This window comes from Macrobrachium nipponense, chromosome 14, assembly GCF_015104395.2.
Source record: "Macrobrachium nipponense isolate FS-2020 chromosome 14, ASM1510439v2, whole genome shotgun sequence".
NCBI lineage: Eukaryota > Metazoa > Arthropoda > Malacostraca > Decapoda > Palaemonidae > Macrobrachium > Macrobrachium nipponense.
The window spans coordinates 18,238,873-18,245,957 of NC_087207.1; positions in this window are offsets into that span (position 1 = coordinate 18,238,873).

Consider the following 7,085-nt stretch of genomic DNA (forward strand, 5'->3'; position numbering starts at 1 on the left):
TATCGAGAATTAAAAAAAGCCACAGTAGTGTTTGGTAGTACAGGTGAGGGATACTTCATTCACAGAAAAAGCTAACGGGCCACACTGACAGTCGTACAATCAGAGGATTACTGATTACCATAGCCTCAGTAGTCGGCACAGGGTACGGGTAAAAATTTCCAGTTGGCTTATTAATAGAGAGTATGTGAAAACTAGGTTTACTAAGGCTATCCTCAGGTGAACCTCACAAAAGAGTTCGTATTTGGAATATTATCAGTTCATTTTATGAATTGGTTGTTATCTTACTGAAACGCAATATTCAATACTACTAATAATTTCTGTCGACAAAAATTGCCAGAGTTTGAAAGCTTAACTTGAATGCAGCGAACTTCAAGTGACATTAACACTTCTACAAAGATCCTGAAATGATCCTTGATGCTAAGAGTCAGCAATACAATCAAGTGACGTTTAACAAAAGCCAACAGGCATACTAAATATAATCACTCAAACACAGTGACTAAAACCTTAACCCAATGATCTGCTATCCTAAATTTTATTTATTATAACTGATTAACCTATTTTACCAGTTATTTTCGGGACAATATCAACCTCTTTTATCACTCGGTAAACTAAAGGACGACGAAGGTTTTCCTTCTGAAGGGGGAGATCTAGATGGCATGAAGTTAACTGTCGAAAATATATCAAAAAGTGATCCTTGAAGACACCGAGTATTCACTGATTCCTCTCGCTTCACCTATACACAGTTTCAATCATTGCTTATCTATTGTGTCCCGTTTACTCCAGCTTTCTTCTTTTTTATTATTACACTTTCCATAGGCCCTTTCCGAAGTCAATGAAATTATCAGGCTACAAGCAAAGCTTTTATTATTTCTCCAACAAATCATTTTTCGTTTATTAATATATGGATCTGGCTTAATGACATGCGTCACTAAACTACAAGTAAAGGCGACTACTTATACGTTTACTAGGAAACTAACTGCCATAATTTCCGATGTACAAGTTAGAGGATAAAACCCTTTAAAGGCCAGGCGATAATATATTCTGATACAAAGGAAAACCAACGAAACTCTGCGCTGAGATTGTCTAATTACTGAATACAGGTGATGCTTTAAAACACAACGTAATTATATTTTCAAATCCAAAATGTGATAGTGGTTTAAAATAAAATTTAATCAAAATTATTTTGACAATATATGCAGCAAAAATAGTACAAGAAATAAGAGCTGTATATCTGAACTCCAAAATAGTTATGGCTGTGAACCGAAACCTGTTTTTTCAAGCAACGACTGGAGTCTGAATTCCACAATCCAAGTTGTTGAAAATTAAAAACGAAAAAAGAATCAGCTTCCAACATTGACTAAGCATCCACTTTTCAAGATGAAAATAATTCCCAAAGAAGCCAGCCTTCGTACTCACAACACACTAGGTCTAGGACAAAATAAAAAAATAAATAAATAAAAAATCGATCGAGGGGCCCATTGGCGCGAATGTCAAAAGAAATTTGGAGGAATTGTAAGAGGTAACCAACCTAGGTTGGTAAGTCTTTAAATTTACTATAGATTTTAATAATTTTTCCATTAGGCACAAAGGAAAACTGAAAACTGAAAAAAAGGGTAAATTTGGGAACTGGTATCGACTACCACGATCACGTATTCTTAGAAGACCATTAGCACAAAGGAAAACTTGTGCTTTCAAAAAACCTTGAGAGTCATTCTAGTTAAACAGAATGTCATCCAAAGTTCTGCCAAATATTTTCTGCATTAAAGAATAAAAGATCACACAAATTAATAGCTCAAAAACTTAACAATGCGAACAACAAGCCAGTTTGGTTGGAGCTCTCAAATTAGGGCAATCTTGAAACGAGAGAGCCGTTGACCAGGTACCCGCTTCTTCATCAAACCGTAAAACCGATGTAAGTACTTTCTAAACAAGATACCAATATCAAATATATCGCACGAATCGTTCGTTGCCCGACCTTAACGTCACAGTGTTTTTTTTTTGTGTGTGTGTGTTTTTTGGTAGTTTTTTTTTTCATACCGAAATAAAAGGTCAATGCCGAACGATGGAGATCTTACGCGAAACCACCACAAAGAATGACTGAAAAAGATAGTTAAACTTACAATTTGCTACTTCCCCAGTGGGTCTTGTCACTGGGCGTTCCGAGGATGACTGACAACGGTATCTCCACCATCTACTGCTTAATATGTGACGTATTCATGGTCACTGTTCGAATGTATATTGGATGGCAGCTATACAATACTTACGCATCTACTGACTTTCTTGAATTTCAGAGATTTATTTATACACATTCATATTTATGTATGTATGTATGTATGTATTGTGTGTGTGTGCATGTGCGTGTCTGAGCGCGCGCGTGTGCACAGCTGTCAAAACTACACATCTACTAACTTTCTTTGAATTTCAGAGATTTGTTTATACACATATATATTATGTATGTATGTGTGTGTGTTGGTGTCCATATTCTCGCTGCTGTTACAATAGTAATAGTGTAACTAATACTTTTTTTACCCTTTTTAAGAATTCGCGTGGCATGCAATTTGGACTTGACCCCAAATATATTGCTGCAATCAGTTTGAGAGTTAATACCTGTTCCTTTCATTCATATGTTAAGTTCTGGAAATTAATGAGATGAAAAGCGAACACTCAATGCTCTTTATATGGATTATATTCGATTTTATTCTCCCAATTACGATTTTCTCTACCCATAACTGTTTGCCTGATGGCTTGTATTTCTCAAAATTCTTCACCGGCTCTAAAACAGTGACAAAAGTGAGGGTACTATTTTTTTCTTCAGGAAGAGCAACTATATTTTTATTACAAAGGGTCAAATAGAACCGGTCCGTAGGGACATAAGAGTCATGTCAAATCGGCTTTTTTATTTTTTATTTTTTTTTGTTTTTTGAGCACCGGACAGCTATGTGCCGGCTGTCACTTCCAGTCTCTGCCGCTAAAGCCACTTTGAAAATAAAAGATATATATATATATATATATATATATATATATATTTATATATATATATATATCTAAATATATATAGGGATATTCATATTATATAATAATATATAATATATATATATTATATATAGATATATATATATATATATATATATATATATATATATATATATATATAATATATATATATATATATATTATATATATATTATATATATATATATATAGATATATCTATATATTATATATATATATATATATATGATATATATATATATATATATACATATATATATATATATTATATATATATATATATATATATATATTATATATATATAATATATAAAACAACATGGAAAGTAGACGAGGCTATTTAGGAACAAAAGTTCTCTGTCGGCTTTATCCAGCAAGCGTCAGACTCTATTGGGACATATTAAGAATTTTTATAGACACAAACACACACGTGAGGACGCGTACACGCTACAGTCGGTTTATCTGTGTAGATATTTAGAAACCCCAGTTTCATTTCAAATTTTACTCAGGCAACTACAAAAGTAAAAAACATTTTTAAAGAAGCACATTTTCTTATTCATTTCGTAATGGGCAGGTCTAGACCTCTCACTGCTGCAAAATATATTTTTTTAATATTTCAACTGCCGTTACGTAAGTTTTCCAAAAATACAACCATCAGCACATAGGAAGACCATTTAATAAATAAATAAAAAAGAAAAATGCTTTGGTAATTCTGCATAGACCCAAAGTCCTCGCGAATGAATAAATCATTCATGAGAAAAGTAGAAACTTGAAGTGGCATCAAATGAAAGAGATTCTTTTCAGGAGACTTGCTTCCTAATTCTGAGAATTTCACAGCGAAGGGAGAAGAGAATCGGATAAGATCTCCAAAGTAAAGGGTAACATACTTACGAAGCGAAATTTAGGTTAGTGTAGATAAAATGATATAGGAACATACTACGATTCTTCCAAGAAAAGTTAAATGATCATGTCGGTCCAAACAATTGATGAATAAGCCTTTGTCAAAACAGAGGGTTAAGTGAAGTGTTAATCTATCAAACATATCCTAATGACAACGGCAAGTGTTATCAAAACAAACCTTAAAGGAGACGAAAAAAAAATAAAAAAGACTATTAATCTATTAAATGTATTCTAATGACAACGGCAAGTGTTATCAAAACAAATCTTAAAGGGGACAAAAAAAGGACTTCTTTGGGTATGCAGAGGTCAGCTCAGCCAAAGGGTTTAACTCAAAGACAAACTGTTCGATAATTAAGAATAACAATGAACAAATTTAGAGGTTAGCCAGCGACCGTACGTCTCGTTTATGCTGCTAAAGATTTCGGTCGTATATTTCCCTCTATTTCTCGTCTTCATCGTTCTTCCCTTCAACCTGTTATCATCTCCCTTTGAACCTTACGTCTCCCAGACAGTCCAGAAAAAAAACAGATTGGAGTCAAGATAAAAAAAGAAGTAAAAAAATTCGCCGAAGTTTCTTCCGCACAATCGAGTTTTCTGTACAGCGTAAAAGCAAGGGCATCGAAAATAGATCTACCTTTCGGTGATCTCGGTACAATGCTGTGGTGGCCTGTGTTGTTGCGTTGCCAGAAGTACGGCCATAGCTAACTTTAACCTTGCATTAAATAAAAATTTTAAGCTAGAGGGCTGCAATTTGGTATGTTTGATGAATAGATGGTGAATGATCAACATACCAATTTGCAGCCCTCTAGCCTCAAAAGTTTGTAAGGTTTGAAGACGGACAGACAGACAAAGCCATCTCAATAATTTTTTTTACAGAAAAAAAAAAGGTGGGGTCGATGAGCTTCCAGAAAAGACGCTGGAAATCATAAAAATTCATGGAATGTCTAAAGGGCTGTTGAGTCTTTCAAAGTACTTCTCTGGTCACTAGGACGTAAAGGTTGCTGGAATGACTATACCATAAAACATTATTTTAAACGCACCAAACATTCTGATACACACTACATACACAAACACATTTCACACGTCCTGACAGACATACACAAATGTGATTTTCTAATTCAATATTTATCAAGCTTACCTCACAAGTTTTGTAGTTATACACAAACAAGCACAGTTTTATATATATATATATATATATATATATATATATATATATATATATATATATATATGATATATATATATATGATGTGTGTGTGTGCGTGTGTGTGTGTGTGTGTGTGTGTGTACATGCATATAGATATATATATTATATTGTTTCCCAAGATCACCGAGGAAAACTTAGAACGACTTAGAAAGACATTTCCGAAACTTTCAACAGGTGTCTGCTGTCTCCCGGAGTGGCATTTTGATCGACCTATAAAATTCTCTTTTGATTTATGGGGGAGAAGCAGCCATGAAACGATGGCCCCCCATGAATTCCAGCCGACGTTTATCTACTCTTGACGCGGAGACGAGAAATTCTGTATTTCGTAAAGAAATATACAATGTTAGGACGAAAAACCCTGTGTCCTTATCCGTTGCATGTGTGTTAGTATTAAAAGCAATAAGGTCATAAGGAACATAATCCATAGGTCGATCATTAAGGAAGGCGACAGAATTCACTCGGGATAAATATTTCATGGAAACGGAAAATAAAGAGATAAAATGAGCTCAGTTTCCAGACAATCAATGGAACATCTCATCGGGAAAAGATAGATCATGGAAGAGAATGAATTCAGGAATGTTGCAGAATACCATAGCGTGAATGGAATGAAATATAGAGTTTAGGACAAAAGGCCAAGCACTGGGACCTTTGAGGTCATTCAGCGCTGGAAAAAAAATTGAGTAGGTAGGCTTGCAAGGTGTCATAGGAGACAAACCCCTCAGTTGCAATATGAAACAATTGTTAGGAGAGGTTGGACAGTAAGATGGAAGAAAGAGAATATGAACGGAGGTACAATAAAAGGAATGAGAGGTTTTGCAGCTAGGGGCCGAAGGGACGCTGTAAAGAACCTAAAGTAATGCCTACATTGCACCAAATGAGGAACACTGGCGGCACTAACTCCCCTACGGAGTTGTCTTTCCTGGAAGAAAGGCCGCTGTCGGGGTCAGTAATCCTTTAGTATTTATCTTCACTAAATAATGTAATTCTATTATGAAATTATATTTAGAATAAATAATGAAAGGGCGTTGTTAAGTTTAACAATGCCATTTAATTGAAAAGGGGAATGGAACAGTTTCCCGAAAGCTTTCTGTACAGTTTTATCTCTCAATAAATAAATAAATAAATAAATAAATAAATAACTGTGGATCTGTTTCTCCAATGACATTATTAGAGAACACCCAAAAAAGAGATACTGGTTATTAAAACTGACCGGAAATACAGCACACGTAAAAATTAGCAATAACTTCAGTGTCGATGAATAGGCATTTAACATTCGAAACTATATGTAGCTGTCTTCTCCTGTCATTTTTTACTTTTTTTGAAATCGCAGTAATTCATAATAGCATTCAGTCAAATTTCAGATAAACTCCATAGTTTAGAGATAGTTAGCTGGAATGTTCAAAATTTAAATAATGAAAGGTTTTTATGTTTTGACAACAGCTTAGGAGATATATAAGAATTTACCTGATCGTTTTTTAATATTTTGCAATATTTTCTTAGCAATGCAATACAATATAGTGAGGCAAGCGACGTTCACTTATATCTCATTTATACGGTGTATATAACTTTTATGTTTGTAATAGTTCATGTAAATAGTTTATGAATGGAAATGTTAAAATGTTCTCAAGAATTTTAACACCGAGCAAATCATCAGTGAATAGAATGATTAATGAAGGGGAAACCAGATACCCATTTAGCACATTTATTTCGGTCAGGGGGTCCTGGTTTCGGTATACCATCGCCCGATTTCGTCAATGAGCTCACTGATAAGCCATCAATAGTTTCCGAACTAATCTCATCTTTTCCAAGACGGACTGAAAGGGCCAATTAAAAGTTCTGCCGTTTGGGAGTCATTCTGGTCACGAATCAGTATTGGAGTTGTCAAACCAATATCGCGAAGGTCCAGGTAATGGAACCGAGGAAGTCCAGTGAATGTGAATACCAATGACTATACATGATAACGAAT